Here is a 16,651-nt window from a genome sequence, read left to right on the forward strand (position 1 = left end):
GTGGAGAGTTACATTTAAAAGAGAAAATTGGTTACATGATGAAACGTATTAGGTTTGCTCTGTTCGATCAAAGAAAAAGAAGAAGAAGAAAGGAAGTGATATAAAAAAAAAAAAAAAAAAAAAAAAAAAAAAAAAAAAAAAGAAAAGAAAAGAAAAAGAAGTAGCCAAGCGGAAAGTGAATTACCTCAAATTTTGTTAAGGGAAGTGTTGGTATTACATCAGTGATTACAGCAATAATAATGCCACAAGTATGAGCATATTGCCAAGAAAGAGCTATGATTTGAATCATGTGAGTTTCTCTTTTAATGTTCTTTTCACTAAGTATTTTCCCAGTTTGATTTAATTTCCCATATCCAGTTCTTTCTTAACCCTCACCCTGTGGCCTATCATTACAACCTTAATAAAGACCTTTTGATCTTTGATTTTGGTGTTGACTACATTAGTGGAGAGGATTTCTGAAAATTGGACTTATGGGGTTAAGTTTTAAGAGAATTCTTCTGATTTTGGTTGTTCTACTTTTATCTGAGTTTGCAGGTGGTTTGAGGTTAAATTGACTATATCACACACACACACTCAAGGTCTTAGCTTTAGGTTGAAGTAAACGCCTAACTCTTGCTTGACAAATTGCAAAATTTTTGATTGATTTTCTTGCTATCTTTGATGTTAAAAGAGTAAGATACTAGAGGTGAAATCTAAATTCATAAAAGCTTGGTGAATGATGATACTTCTCTTTGGGGTCGAGTTGATATTGCCTAAACTATCATTTGTTTTTCTTTTTGTTTGAGGACAAACAAAGTTGTAAGTTTGGGGGTATTTGATGGATTGCAAAATTTCATATTGCAGATTTTACAAGTTCGCTCGAGCGGAGGCTTTTGGCCGCTCGAGCGAATTCAGGCAGATTCAAACGCTCGACTGCCGCTCGACAGGGAGCTCGAGCAGGTTGCTGAAAAATGAAGATCGCTCGAGCGGAGACATTGGCCGCTCGAGCGAAATCAGGCAGAGTCGAACGCTCGATGTGCGCTCGATAGGATGCTCGAGCGAAATCAGGCAGAGTCGAACGCTCGACGCGCGCTCGACACCCCGCTCGAGCGAACATCGTATTTTGACAGATTTTAGGTTTTCCGCCGTGGGACCATATAAAAGACCATTCTTCACTCTAGAGCCGCGGTTTTTGACTGGAGAACACTCTTTGGGAGAGAAAAACATAGCTAGAGGGATTCAAATCATTTGTTTTGGAGACGGAATTCCAATTTATTGCACGTACGTTGGATTCATACACGAGCACGGACGGGAGAAAGGCGTTGAATCGTTCTCTTGAGCTTTTGACGACCAGTTGAGGCTGCAAGGAGGATTTTTCAGTGTTTATTTTCTTCTTCCCATCTTCTCAGAACAATTATGGTGAATTCGTTTATGTTGAATTCCAATTCTAGTATGAGCTAAATTTTCTTCTTTCTAGGAAAACGATGTAACCTAATTCCGAACTATGCTTGTTTGTCCATGCTAATTTAATGCAATTCTCTCTTTGTTTATCTGATTTATTCTGAGTTTAATGCTTCTAATTAACTGGCCATTGATTAGATGATTATTAATCTTGTGATTTGCTATCGAAAGAGGGAATCATAGGGTAGATCTTGGATATTTCAGCATAGGTAAGTATAGAGATCGAAAGACTTGTATGAACCTGTGTAGTAATTAAATCATTGGTCTTATTGCGTTCTTGATTATTTAATTTGCATACTCTTGTGTGAATTGATAAACTAGAATCAATTCCAATTGACTATCGAAAGAGGCTTTTGGATGAATTAGAGATTTGCTAATAGACAAAAGAGGTTTAAGTTAAATTAGCTGGATGGGAAAAGCATAGTGAAGAATTATGGTGAAATCGATTTCCTAGAAGTTTTCTTCCCTATTGAATTTGATCTTCAAACATCAGTTTTACTTTCTTTGCTTATTTCTCTTGAGTTGATCTAGTTTTATTTGCTACTACAAAAACCTTAGCGATTCCTCTAGATAGAATTGAGATTAGCATAATTTTGGTATTTGGCAAGAGTAAGGTACCAATCCCTGAGGACGATACTCTTCTTATTACTTTACTATAAAACTACGATACTGTGCACTTGCAGTTTTGCACCGGTCAGTTTGTTGCACTACCTAAATTGCAGAATTCTTCAGAGATGGAACTGGAGTTCTCAAGTCCAAATCTGATCCATATCCCTTCGCTTTATCCAACATGTGTGGATTGTCGTCTTCTTCCTAATAAAAACTGTGTGTATCATCTCTCAAAATCCCTGTGACTATATTTTCCATTTCCAGAATTTCAAAAACCACATCTTGACAACCCTCTACAGATTGTCGATCACATGTGAAACCCTCATGCAGGACCATGTTTTCCACAATAACTTGGTTTCTTTCCCATTTTCTATTTGCTCACCAAACGCTCCATTCTGTGCAACAGGATTAATTGTTGGCATCGACACCTTCTTCGCCTCTCACTGACTTTCTTCAACATCAACAACCTTCTTCCCCTTATCTATGGTGGCATCTTCTCTATTCTCAATAACCTCAACCGATCCACCAGCAATAAGGACATCTCGAGAGTGCATGTTCTGATCTGGGACTTTTGCGTGTTCTTCTATGATCACAGTTTGCACATTGCTAGGCTCCTCTCTAATAATAATTTGATCTAGGGCTTTAGAACCTTTTGTTTGCTGCACTTTCTTCTCATCATTCGACCCTTGTGGTTTGACCCTCCATGCGTAAGCTTTCTTGTTATTCTTTTCATTGTTCTGAACCACACAAACCTCTTGAACTAGTTTCTTCACCCAAACCCAACATATAACTTCCATGTGATCCTGACGGTGACAACATCTGCAGTAAGAACTCTACTTCTCATAGCGCACCTCTTGCCAAATTTGTTAATGTGCCAAAATAGCAATAGGGAAATTCTGAACTTGTTCCTCAAAGAGATCAACCTCCACACATAGCCTAGCACCTGATGCCCTTGTCTTGTTAATGGTTGCATTATCAAGTCTATACATATGCATCGGAAGCCCTGGCAACAAGATCCATTGAGGTGCCATAGAGGGTTCTTTTTTCAAGTCAAATTCCTTCGTCCAGCCAAATAATCAAAACTTGCATCTATTGCCCAGATGACTAACACAAGAGGGGGGGTGAATTGAGTTGTATTTAAAAAAAATAACAATTATAAATCAAATATACAATATAAAATATAAACAAAATATGAAACAGTAATAAATATAAAGAGTAAGGGTAAGAGAGAAGCAAACTCAGTATGTTAACGAGGTTCGGCCCCACTGCCTACGTCTTCGCCTCAAGCTACCCCTTGAGGATGCCCAAATTCACTATTCAACCTCCTTCAGGTGGAGATAGAAACCTATTACACATTTGAACAATACCGCTACAAAGGATCCGTGTAGAACACCCTCTACACTTGCAATCACCTTACACGTGGTGATTCAACTATTCCCTGTGTAGAACACTTTCTACAAGCACAAGGGTTATACATACTCTTTTACTGATACAAGAGCTGATAATGGGTAGGTTATTAGAAAACACTCCTCAATGAGTGAAATAAGAACAATACAGCGCAAACTATATCTCTCAAAATGAACAAAGATTAAGGCTCAATACTTAGAAAAGAGAGAATGAAAACTTTGAATGAATGTTGTATGCTCTTGGTGTTGTGAATGTGAAGCTCTCAAATGTTCTATTTATAGGCATATGAGACTTCATATTCAAATTTAAAAAGATTCACATGTCAAAGACAACATCATTCACTTTTTCAAAAAATTCAAATAAAAGGTTCTTCTTTTTCAATTGTCAAACACAACATCATTCATTTTTCAAAAACTTCAAACCTAATCTTTTACTTTTGACATATGACAAAAGGAGCACACTTTACTTTTCAAAAAATTCAAACCTAATCTTTTACTTTTTGTATATGACAAAAGGAGCACACTTCCTTTTCAAATATTTCAAACAAAATCATCTACCTTTTGCATAAGTCAAAAAAAGCATCAATCACTTTTGAAAATATTCAAATAAAACATACATATGTGAAAGATGACAATCAATCATCTTTAATATTTTCAAAATTCAACCCTTTAATCAAGGTATGCACATGTGAAAGATGACAATCAATCATCTTTCAAAATTTTCAAATTTAATTTTTAAAATATTCATGCACATGTGGAAAATGTATTTTAATGTTTTATGATAAAATATTAATTTTGAGCCTTAATCCTAATTTCAAATTTTTAAGAGATTTACAATATTACTCTATGACTTTAATGTGAACTTGTTCTCTTCTTACTCATACTTGTTTCCTTGATGTGCTTGACTCCATTGTGTAGACGACTTGAGCTTGAGACTTCTTTATTCTTTGAATTCATTTGTTATCATCAAAATTCATGTGTAGATATATAATTATACAAAGCTTGAAACCTTAGGTTCAACAGCATCCATCAATAACCCACCCTTCCCTTGGCCATGAATGAACAAGATCCCTATCAAAATGCAGATTGATGAAGACATGATGTGCATCCATGAAACTGATGGTAGGGATCTCTAGCAAGCCCCACATTTTAACCATAGAAAGAAGAATAATATCAATGGACGAACGAGAATGCAAGAACGTCAACAACATAGCATGCCGAAAATCCTCCACAACCCTAGTCATTTCAACCTCAAAAAACACAAACCTCGATTGTCCATCGACATCCACAAGACAACGTATAGGCAATTTGAAACTCGAGGAGGACAAAGGCTTAAACACTGCCTAGGCGTAGGAAATTGATGTCTTTGCATTCCCCACTGATGTGGAAGACACCAAAGGGGCGGCTTTCGTAGCCATGCAGCAACCCTAGGCATGGAAAGGGATGGAATACTAGAAACAACAATTCCGTAAAGTGTGGAATCACCCAAGATAGAAGAAATCAATCACCCACTTTAGATAAATCAACTTTATTTGGCAGTTATTCTACTTATTTAGGTAATCACAATTGATACAAACTGCACGAACTAGATGACCATTAAAAATATGATACAACTTTGGAGCTATATCACAAAAACTGTTAGTGGTGCATACATTTAGGCCAGTAATTTTCATCTATATGTTTCATCGATCATAACTAGAGAACTAGGACAAGGGCTCTGTAGGTTTCAGCAACTCACCATCTTCGCCATTATAAAATGGTTCAAATTCCTCTCTCCATCTCTGATCACTAGAATTGCATCTCTCCCTTGTGTCGTATGTGGTAAGTTGAGCATCATTATAAGTTTATTGTGTTGCTTCTTTGGGTAAACGAGATTCTAGGACGAGTTCATTAAGGGTGATGATCTCCTTTTTGTGTTTTCTCTTCAATTTATCGATCTATTTGTGGGTCTTTTTAGTTTCTTGCTCTGCCTTCACAGCTCGCATTTGGGCAGCCATGGCTGCCCCTATTATTTCTTTCAGCTGCAAAAGTAATTCTTTGGTAGCTTGCACAGCTTCAGCTATGTCCCTCAATTGAGCTTGAATTCCTTTATTCTCATCCCTAAAATATTGCCTCTCATTCTCTCTTTCCACCCTTAATGCTGAAATTTCAACAGCAAGTGCATTTATGAACTTGGACTCAGCACCCTTAACTCCTACTTTAGCAGCTGCTTTCTCGAAATCCTCTATTCCTTCCTGGATCTTCCTATGCCTTGCAAGCAACTGAATATGTTTCTCTTCCAAATTTTCTTACCATTCAAGAATGCGTGCATGCCCCGTTATAGCTGCATTGCTTCCTTCAGCTCTTCGGCACATTTCCTCTCAGTATCTAGTTCTTGCTTCCTCTTTTCCGCTAGTGATCTACTAGCTTCAAGTTCAAGTCTCGGTTTCTTAGAAAGAGAGATCGATCTGCTCTCTACTTCTATCCAATGAATGCCTTCCCATTCAAGTTTCTCCTCAGCACACTTAGTTGACTTAGGAATCGTAGTAAGAGGTGGAGCCGATTGAGTTTCATATGAATAAGTTAATTGAAGTAGTGGATTTTTTCGACATGCTGTGGATGAAATATCTATGTAAAATACTAGTTGGCTTCTTAAATCTTGAATCTCTTCCACCAACACTTCTCTCTCGCCCATATCATAGAAATTGCGATAATGTTCTACCTCATCTAACTCTTTTTAACTCAATTTTGGTCCTGAAAACTTCAGGATGATTATTTTATTTCTCCTTTAAAATCTTGTGCTCCGCTGTGATTGACCATAGCTCTTCCTCCATGAACTCTGTGGATAAAATGCCATCCATAAGGTTCTCGAGGTGAAGGATTTTATAATCCCTTGTCTGTGCTATTATGGCATTACATTCCCTCTCATGCTTGTATAGTTGCACCAAACGGTTAAGCTGCACAATTTCAGAGGTTTTCTTGGCACAAAAATCTTCTAGTGCCATTTCTCTCCTAATAGCTCTTGCCAAAACCTTCTCCAATGCCTTGGTAACTTGCTTCTTTAATTTTTCAGCAGACTCTACACTATCGATAGAATCTTCTTTTAGTATATCACCAAGAGTGCTTGCACACCCACACCAACTTTGTCAACCAGAGAAACTGGCTTATAGTCTGCAGGTTTGAATGAAAACTTGAATGCTGAGTGCCTTAGAACTGAACTTTGGCAATGGCTGTCAATAATTTCAAGGCTATGACAGACGCTTACAGCCAAATGTTCAATTACTAAAATAGTGCTCTTACTTTTTTCTATGGACATAGTATTAATGCTACTTCTCATGGATTTCTTGAAAGATATATGAGCAGCTCTAGGACTAACATACTGTCATCCTGAAGATCTTTCTATGAAGCAGTTAGCATTGATGAAGTCCTCAAGCTTTTCCTGCTGTTGGCGATCCTTGGTGAAACAGTTGGAGTTAGAGACTTAAGTATCAGGGAGACATCAGATTGAACTACAGTCAAGCTAGGAGGAGATACACAATTCACTGAGCCATTTGAAAAATCATGTGGTGCATCTGCACTAGAAATGTTGGTAGAAACTTCATTAAGATGATCAGTGGTTGAGGAAGAATTATCCACTACATTTCTTGGTGGTTATTTGTTTAGCAATTTATTGATAGATAAGCTAAGTATATTGTTCCCCTTAGTGGGTTGACAATAGGAATCCCCATCAAGTGTGTTTATTTCTCTATTGTTTTCCTCTAGAAGATTATGAAAAGTCAACACATTAACATCAGAATAACATAAAGCATCTTCAACAGGATTTGCACAATCAACTATCACTATCTTATCATGTTCAAATACTCCTTCCATATTAACATCTATCTCCTCATAACTTTGTTCCTTGATACATCCACCTCTAGATGTACAATGCTCAAGCTCATTAAAACTTATATCTTCATAAGTCACAAGTCCAAATCTACAATTTTTGTTTTCCCTAGATCAACCCTACTATTGGCTTCGTTGTTGGCTAATTGCTTATCCACTTGAACACAGAGCCTCTCGACAACTTCCTCCTCAATTTCCATCTCCTCATCACCATCATCATCAACATGATGTAATGTCGTTGGAAAACTGAGGCTAGACTTTAGTAGACTCAAACTTCTATGAATCCATGTCGCTTAATGACCTCCATTAGAGTCAATGGGATATCCGCACTTTGACTTATATCTATCTAGTTCATCCCTTAGCTGCCGTATGAGTCCACTTTCTTTTAAATGAACAATAAAATGTCCCTGCTCTTGCCTAAGACATACCAAAGTAGGAGTGTAAAAGAACTCGAGCTCCATAATATGCCGAGGCCAAATCTGGCGCCCCGACCTCCCCAGATCAAATCAGATCCCCTTGTCACCCCCAGACTCCCCATTAATAAGGCAACCACAGCAGCACACACTCAAGGGAAGCCTACAGCTAATACATCCAAGGCAGAGCAACCATAACAGCACGCACTCAAGGAAAGTCTATAGTAAACTGCATCTAAGGCAGAGCAGGTAGTGTACATAGCAAGGATCAAGAAAGCTTTGGAATAAAGTCTTAGAATATTCTTGTATGAGAATCTGAGATACATGTGCCTCAATGATATAGAATAGGTTGTTATGTACTGAGTAGTATAAATATTGTACATGTAATAATAGAATGTGTAAGAAGAATTTCTGGAATAGCAAAGCAACCCTTTGAGGCATTTCAACAAATACCTTGAGAGCTCTATTTTCTTCTTACCTTAATATGGTATCAAGAGTGTAAAGGCAAAAATTGGCTAGGATTAGATGACTAAATGATAAGGTTTATCTTATCATTATTTGATTAAATTTGAATGAATGATAAGGTTTATCTTATCATTATTTGATTAAACTTGGATGAATGTAAAATAAGTATTGATTTGTATCTAAACGATATTGAGTCTATCTAGAAGTCTTAGGTGTTGTTTAGATAAGTCCCTGAAGTTAAAATCGAGTTCTGATAGCATTGCACTTATCCAGAAGAAATCTGAACAGAGTTTAATCTATATCAGAAGAAGTTATCACAAAATGTTAGCAGTCCATCGGGACGCGTTTTCGCGTCTGTTGCTAACCGTCAGTAGAGTCCTACTGCAACTACAACTCTTTTCAGACCTTCTATTTAAAGGGATTCGGTTTTGTATCTTTTCAAGGACTTCAAGCCACGAATTTTACAGAAGAGATTCTGAGTGTTTATGAGAGAAAATTCACTTGAGAATTTTCATGGGATTTTTCATATCTTCTTGAGTGTGATCGTGCTTTGAGTGTGAAGGAACATCAATTGGATTTCAGCCTCTGGAGTTCTAGAAGGGAAGTCAACATTTGAAGATCGCCAGAGGTTCTGGCTGCTACTGCGGTAGAAGACAAACGGGTCGTTTGTCTAGGCAAGTAAGAGAGTCGAATTGCAAAGGTTTTGTAATTGATTATTGCTTGTAATTGTTCTTCAAATAATAAGATTGACTTTCCTGGGTTTGGCTGCCCCGTAGGGTTTTACCTTTAAAGAGCTCTTTAAAGGGTTTCCCTTCGTAACCAATCGTTGTGTCTTGCAAGTTTGATTATTTATTTGATTCATTTCATAATCTTGATAATTGAGATCTAACCTATTTGTTCAAGGAAATTGGTAGACAATTTCGTAGTTTTACAGGGGTACGTTAGGAATTTCAATTGGCATCAGAGCGTGGTTCACTCATTCGAGTGTGATCCGTGCCCTTGTAGATCATGTCGACGTCACTATACGTTCCACCATACTTCGATGGGGAAAACTATGCTTATTGGAAAGTTCGTATGAGGGCTTTTCTCAAGTCTTTGGATGAACGTGTATGGCATTTGGTTGAACGAGGATGGACTAAACCCGAGACATCTATAGATGCTTGGACAAAAGATGAAATTAACAATTGCAATTTGAATAGCAAAGGACTTAACGCTATTTTCATGGCGGTATCCTCCGAAGAATTTAAAAGAATCTCCATGTGTGAGATTGCTAAAGAAGCTTGGGATATTTTGGAGGTTACACATGAAGGCACAAGAATAGTAAAAAATTCAAAATTGCAAATGCTAACCTCAAAATTTGAAGAGATTAAAATGTTGGAAGACAAAAATTTTAATGATTTTTATGCTAAACTGAATGATGTTGTGAATTCCAGGTTTAATCTCGGTGAGAAGTTGGAGGATTCAAAGATCGTGAGGAAGATTCTAAGGTCTTTACCTGAAAGATTTCGACCCAAAGTTACCGCTATTGAAGAAAGTAAAGATCTTGATGCAATAAGGGTAGAAGAACTGGTAGGTTCTTTACAAACGTATGAATCTTCGCTTCCTCAAGCAAGAAAATGTAAGTCTATTGCCTTAAAAACTATAGAAGAAAATCAAGATGATTTTTCTGATGAAGAAAATCTTAACAATGAGGATATAGATCTTATAGTAAGAAAGTTCAGAAAATTCATGTTTAATAAAAAGTATAGTGGAAAGAAAAAAAGAGGTAGAGAATTTTCTGCAAAGAAAAATTATTTTGAAAAATGGAATAAAGAAAAATCTGATAAAGTAAAGTGTCATGAATGTTCTGGTTATGGTCATATAAGAATTGAATGTCCAAATTTCAAGAAAAGTAAAGGAAAAGCATTGAATGTCACACTTAGTGATAGTTCAGAATCTAAAACTTCAAGTTCATCATCTGATTATGACAGTACTTTTGTGGCTTTTTCTACTGTTGTTAATGATTTTTCTGATATTGAGCTAACAAAATTTAAAAGTGATGATGACAATAGTGATTCGGAGGTTGCTCTAATTGTGGATGATCATGAGTTGAGTTTACAAGAAGTTTACAATGATGCGTGTGAAGAAGTGATCAAATTAAAGAAACTCAACAAGAAGTTGTACAAGAAATTCACTAATATGGAGAGTGAGAAAAATAAGTTGTCTGAGGCATTCAAAATTTCTGATATTGAAATAGCAAGATTAAGGGATCAAAAAATTGTATTAGAAAAAGAGTTGGAAAAGGTTCAAGAAAAAACAGCAACACAAAAAATAGAAGAGATGTTGAGTATTTAAAAATCTAGTTGTGATCGCACCAGTTTGGGGTATATGACTTCCCAAGGTATGGAACTTAAAGACTCATCATCCGCTGCCACCTCATCAAAAGATATCATTTTTGTTAAAGGAATTCAAGATGAGGAAACTCCAAAGAAGGCCGTGTCTACAACTCATGTTCCAAGAGCCTCACATGATAGATCAATGACAAAGAAGCCCAACCAAGGTAAGTGCAAAGGTAAGTTTATTCCTATTTGTCATTATTGTGGTGTTGTTGGTCATATAAGACCAAATTGCTTTAACTTGAATAAAGTGAAGAAAAATGGATGTGAAAGAAATCCAAAAAGGAAAGGAAATAGTCTAGAGAATCAAGTTTGTGATATGAGTCAACAAATCAATTTTTTAAGTCTCAAAATTAGTGAAATAGCAGATTTTTGCTTTCAAAATAAAGAAAAGATCATACAAAGTGATGTTGATAAAAAGAATAGGCCAAAATTTAAAGCAAAGTGGGTGGTCAAAGAGGATGCCATGTCACATTAATGGATAGGACTACTTGCATGTTCTTGCATCCTTTATATTATTGCATTAGCCTAGGACATGCATTTTATTTTTCTGTTTTATTTTATGTTTCTGTTTTTCAATTTTAAATAAGAAAAATATATTATAAAAAAATTCTAGTTTGGTTCAAAACTTTTCTTTAAGGAAAGTGTATGCTTGATATGTCAAAGTTTGAGCAATTGTGTTCTCACATAATAAATTCCTGAACCTATGCATCTTTCTATTTTGTGCGATTCACTTTGTGCATACTAACCCTATAAATTATCTTGGCAAAGTTCATTTATAATGCACTGTGAGGAACCTATATGTAAGCATCCTATAATTAATATGTTTCTTTTTTATATGCTCGTCAAAGGGGGAGTTCATGCCTTGAATTGACTAATACTAGTTGAACCTAGTACATATATAAAGAGCTCTCTTCTTGCCAAACACAAAGAGTGATCCATATAGAAAAATTCGGTGTCAATTCATTGCAGAAAAAGACAAACACCCTACACGGATCTACCGCCTTGAGTTCTTATAGAAAAAATCGTTGCTCTAATCATTATAGAAAAAGATGAGCAGCCAACATGAACAAAGGGGGTGTACAAACTAGTGTTTGGAGGAGATGCTCATGTATCTAGGCCCTAGCATAAAGTTTGACTTTTAAGGTCAAGTAACAAACTCTTGAGAGCATCTATTAAAAGTAATCTTTCTTTGAACAAATGTCTCAAAGATATATTAAAAAAAGGGAAAGCAAAACGGAAAAAAAAAAAAAAAGAAAAAAAAGAAAATGAGTTCATAACATGCTATGATATAAGTATACTCACTCACACACTCACATGAACTTTGACATTGATGATCTTATGAGGAGTGAACATCCATAGTGATTGTTGCAAATAAAAGGGTGTACTTTATTGAATTTGTTTTGTGAGTTACACTATGTTTGAACTAAGATGCATTTAAGCATGTTACTTGCCCTTTTGTTGTTTTTTTTTATAAAACAAAAAAAAAAAATTATAAAAAAAATTCAATGGTTTTTTTTTGTTATATCTACTCTATGCATGTATTGAAGATGGTTTTTGAGTGGGTCTTTAGCCTTTGTCATTCGGTTTTCATGGAATGCCCACCAAGTGTTTGTTTTTTTGTCTCAACCAAGTTGTCTCAATCATTTGCTCATTGTTTAAACATACATTCATGCTCATACATCATGTGCATTTAATCCATGAAAAATTAAGACACATGTGAGTTGTTCATCATGTCTTTCTTAGTATCTTCATATTGGCTCACATAAGTGATATTTATTCTATTTTGTGTCTTGTCAAATTAGTGACAAAAAGGGGGAGAAAAACAAATTAGAATATCTTGATATTATGATTTTTAGGGGGAGTTTGAGTAAGTGAGAGTTTAATGAATTTGCTGAAAATAAAAAGGGGAGTAGCAGAATATTGAGTGGGAGAACTAAGTATTGAACATGATTATTGATGATGACTAGAACACTTTCTTTTTGTAGGTTTACATTACATCTAACTTTTGTTTATTATTGGGACTAGTTTCAAGGAATGTTCTATGTCATTTCTTATCATTACTATATTAAGATATTTTTCATGAGATCTTGGTCTGCTGGTTGTTTTTGTCTTAGGTACACACTACATTCATCAAGTTGGTTTTGTGACCGATCCACCAAAGGGAAGATTGTATATGCAAGACATTCATCAAGTTGGTTTTGTCACCAATCCGCCAAAGGGGGAGATTGTAAAGGCAAAAATTGGCTAGGATTAGATGACTAAATGATAAGGTTTATCTTATCATTATTTGATTAAATTTGAATGAATGATAAGGTTTATCTTATCATTATTTGATTAAACTTGGATGAATGTAAAATAAGTATTGATTTGTATCTAAACGATATTGAGTCTATCTAAAAGTCTTAGGTGTTGTTTAGATAAGTCCCTGAAGTCAAAATCGAGTTCTGATAGCATTGCACTTATCCAGAAGAAATCTGAACAGAGTTTAATCTATATCAGAAGAAGTTATCACGAAATGTTAGCAGTCCATCGGGACGCGTTTTCGCGTCTGTTGCTAACCGTCAGTAGAGTCCTACTGCAACTACAACTCTTTTCAGACCTTCTATTTAAAGGGATTCGGTTTTGTATCTTTTCAAGGACTTCAAGCCACGAATTTTACAGAAGAGATTCTGAGTGTTTATGAGAGAAAATTCACTTGAGAATTTTCATGGGATTTTTCATATCTTCTTGAGTGTGATCGTGCTTTGAGTGTGAAGGAACATCAATTGGATTTCAGCCTCTGGAGTTCTAGAAGGGAAGTCAACATTTGAAGATCGCCAGAGGTTCTGGCTGCTACTGCGGTAGAAGACAAACGGGTCGTTTGTCTAGGCAAGTAAGAGAGTCGAATTGCAAAGGTTTTGTAATTGATTATTGCTTGTAATTGTTCTTCAAATAATAAGATTGACTTTCCTGGGTTTGGCTGCCCCGTAGGGTTTTACCTTTAAAGAGTTCTTTAAAGGGTTTCCCTTCGTAACCAATCGTTGTGTCTTGCAAGTTTGATTATTTATTTGATTCGTTTCATAATCTTGATAATTGAGATCTAACCTATTTGTTCAAGGAAATTGGTAGACAATTTCGTGGTTTTACAGGGGTACGTTGGGAATTTCAAAGAGCTCAGTGACCTCCGTCGCCCTTCATTGATCCAATCCAGATGGCTTCCTCCAACTCTTCCGATGACTCAGTCCCAACTTCCGCCCCCAATATCCACACCTCTCCCCTTAACTCAGCTAGTCATTTCATTACTATCAAACTTACAGTTGATAATTATCCCTTGTGGAAGGCTCAGGTTGTGCCTTTTCTCAAGGGTAATCACTTATTTCATCATGTGGATGGCTCCTCAGTTGTGCCCCCTCCCTTGATTGATAACAACCCAAATCCCGAGTACCTCAAATGTTCTCAACTTGATTAGTTGCATGTTTAAGCTCTAAACTCTTCTTAATCTGAAAATGTGCTTTCACAGGTCCTTGAGTGCACCTCTGCTCATGAAATATGGACCATGTTGCATAATCATTATGTGGCACAGTCATCTGTGAATCTCATGCAGACCCAGTTGCAGCTTGCTACTCTTTAAAAAGGACCCGAGTCCATTATGGACTATTTTCATAAGGCAAAGTCTCTTGCTGCTTCCATGATTGTAGTAAGTCAGCCTCTATCCCAAACGAAATTTTCAGTGTATTTGCTAGCCGGTCTAGGCACTGATTATGATTCATTGGTTACTTCTCTCACTACTAGAGCTGACCCTTTCAATCCTAAACAAATATATAGCTATTTACTCAATCATAAATCCCGCTTGGCCCATCAAACCCACACTTTCCTCTCTAGCAATCCCATGTCTGCCAATCTTACTCAAACCAAATCATCTTCTAGACCTAATTTCTCACCTAGCCAAAGGGGTCAGGGTCGTGGTCCACGTAGAGGCTGTAGGGGTCATAGCAGTCCTCATCCCTTTACCATCAGAAATGATTCCAGACATACTTGCCAAGTATGTCACAAAGTTGGCCACACAACCTTGCATTGCTATTTTCGATTTGATCAAAGTTATCATCCCCCATCCACCGAATCTCTTAGCCAACTCACCACCAACTTCATTTCATATGTCGTCCACCCAATCTCATGCTTGGTTCCCTGATATTGCGGCAACGAATCATTTAACAAATGATTTTTAGAACTTGAGTTTGGAGTCTTTGGACTCCATATCTTATTAGGGCACATATCAAGTCAGTGTTGGAGATGGCTCTACTATTCCCATTCAGTATACTAGTTCAGGACACTTGCATACTTCTAATAGCAATTTTCTTTTACCTAAGCGTTTGCATGTTCCCTTTATCACTAAATATATTTTGTTTGATCGTCAATTTTGTCTTGATAATTATATTTATTTTGAGTTTTATTCTTCTTGTTTTCTTGTGAAGGATTTACAAACTCAAGATGCTCTTCTTCAAGGCACTGTTAGGAACGGATTATATGTTCTTCCCACCACAGTTTCGACCTCTATCTCCAACTCACCAAATCCTCAGGCACTCATGGGTCAATGAACATTGGCTTTCAATTGGCATATGCACATTGGCCATCCATCCTCCAGAGTTACCTCCTTTATTATTAGTCATTTTAAGCTTCCCATAAATTCAAGTAACCAGCATCTTTGTGTTCAGCTTTTCCAAAAACTAAAACCCATGTCTTACCTCATCCCTCTTCTCCATCTTGTTCTTTTCATCCTTTTGAATTATTGTTCATAGATGTTTAAGACCGGCATCAGTATTAAAATTATTTTTCAACAAATGTAAAATCTATGCAATTGGATAGGGGTGGTGAATTTTGCCCCCTTCAAAATTATTACAATCATATGGCATTGGTCCTTGCATCACCTGCCCATATTCTCATGCACAAAATGGCAGTGTTAAGTGACATCATTGCCACATTGTTGAGACGAGTCTTTCTTTGCTTGCCCATGCCTCCATGCTTTTTAAATGCTAGTTCATAACCTTTCAAACCACAGTTTTTTTAATCAATCGGATGCCTGCTTCCATTTTAAAAAATAAATCTCTATTTAAGAACTTTTTAATCGTTCTCTTGATTATAATTTTCTTTGGACTTTTGGTACAACTTGTTGGCCCAATTTACGTCCTTTTAATAAACAAAAGATGGACCTAATCTCTAAATTGTGCATTTTTATGGGATGTAGTCCTGATAATAAGGGCTATTGTTGTATTCATTTACCATCGGGTCATACTTATATTTTTCGTGATGTTCAATTTCACGAAAATCACTTTCCTTTTGCATGTAATTCAAATCTGGTTGCTGTTTCTCATGATACTACTGTTTCGGGCTCTCATGCCTCACACTCGGCACCTATTCTGCTTCCCTTACAGACCTCTTCAAGCCCATGATCAGTAGCAACGAGCCCTAGCTTAACTCCCTCTCCCCCACAGACCTGCAATAGCCCACCAATCTCATCCAGCCCAACTCCCTCAAGTCTCCCTTACGAGTCTCCAGAGCCCATCAATTCATCGAGTCCAGTCTCTCCCAATTCCTTACCTTCATCCCATGACCTCCCAAACCCTAATATCCCCTTTGTGCCACCTGTTACATCCATGGCTCCCTTTTCCAAAGATACCCACTTAATGATCACACGTTTGAAAGCCAATGTTCTTTGCCCAAGAGTGTGAAATGATGGAACTCTTCTCTGGCCTTCTCCCAAACCCTCTGCCTCTCTTTCAATTTCTTCCTCATCTGAGGTTCCTAAAGAACCCATATCCTATACAAATGTCACTAGGTACCCTGAATGGTGTCAAGCCATGTAACTTGAGTTTCAGGCTTTTCTTTAGAACTCCACTTGGTATTTAGTTTCACCTTCTTTCTCTCTCACCGAAATGGGCTCTAAAAACAAAAAGGCGTGCCGATGACTCCCTTGAAAGGTGCAAGGCATGTCTTCTTGCCAAAGGATTTCATCAACAGCCTATGGTAGACTATACTGAAAAATTTTCCCCTATTGTGAAACCTGTTACTATTCGATTACTGCTTTCCATTGTTGTATGGT

The 16,651-nt window shown here is 36.8% G+C and overlaps 1 pseudogene; it reads right to left on the reverse strand.

Moving 5' to 3' along the window:
• Positions 1-5,128: 5,128 nt before the first annotated feature.
• Positions 5,129-16,366, reverse strand: LOC122298741 (annotated as a pseudogene).
• Between the last annotated feature and the right edge of the window lie 285 nt (positions 16,367-16,651).

Source organism: Carya illinoinensis, chromosome 16 (genome assembly GCF_018687715.1).
Source record: "Carya illinoinensis cultivar Pawnee chromosome 16, C.illinoinensisPawnee_v1, whole genome shotgun sequence".
Taxonomy (NCBI): Eukaryota; Viridiplantae; Streptophyta; class Magnoliopsida; order Fagales; family Juglandaceae; genus Carya; species Carya illinoinensis.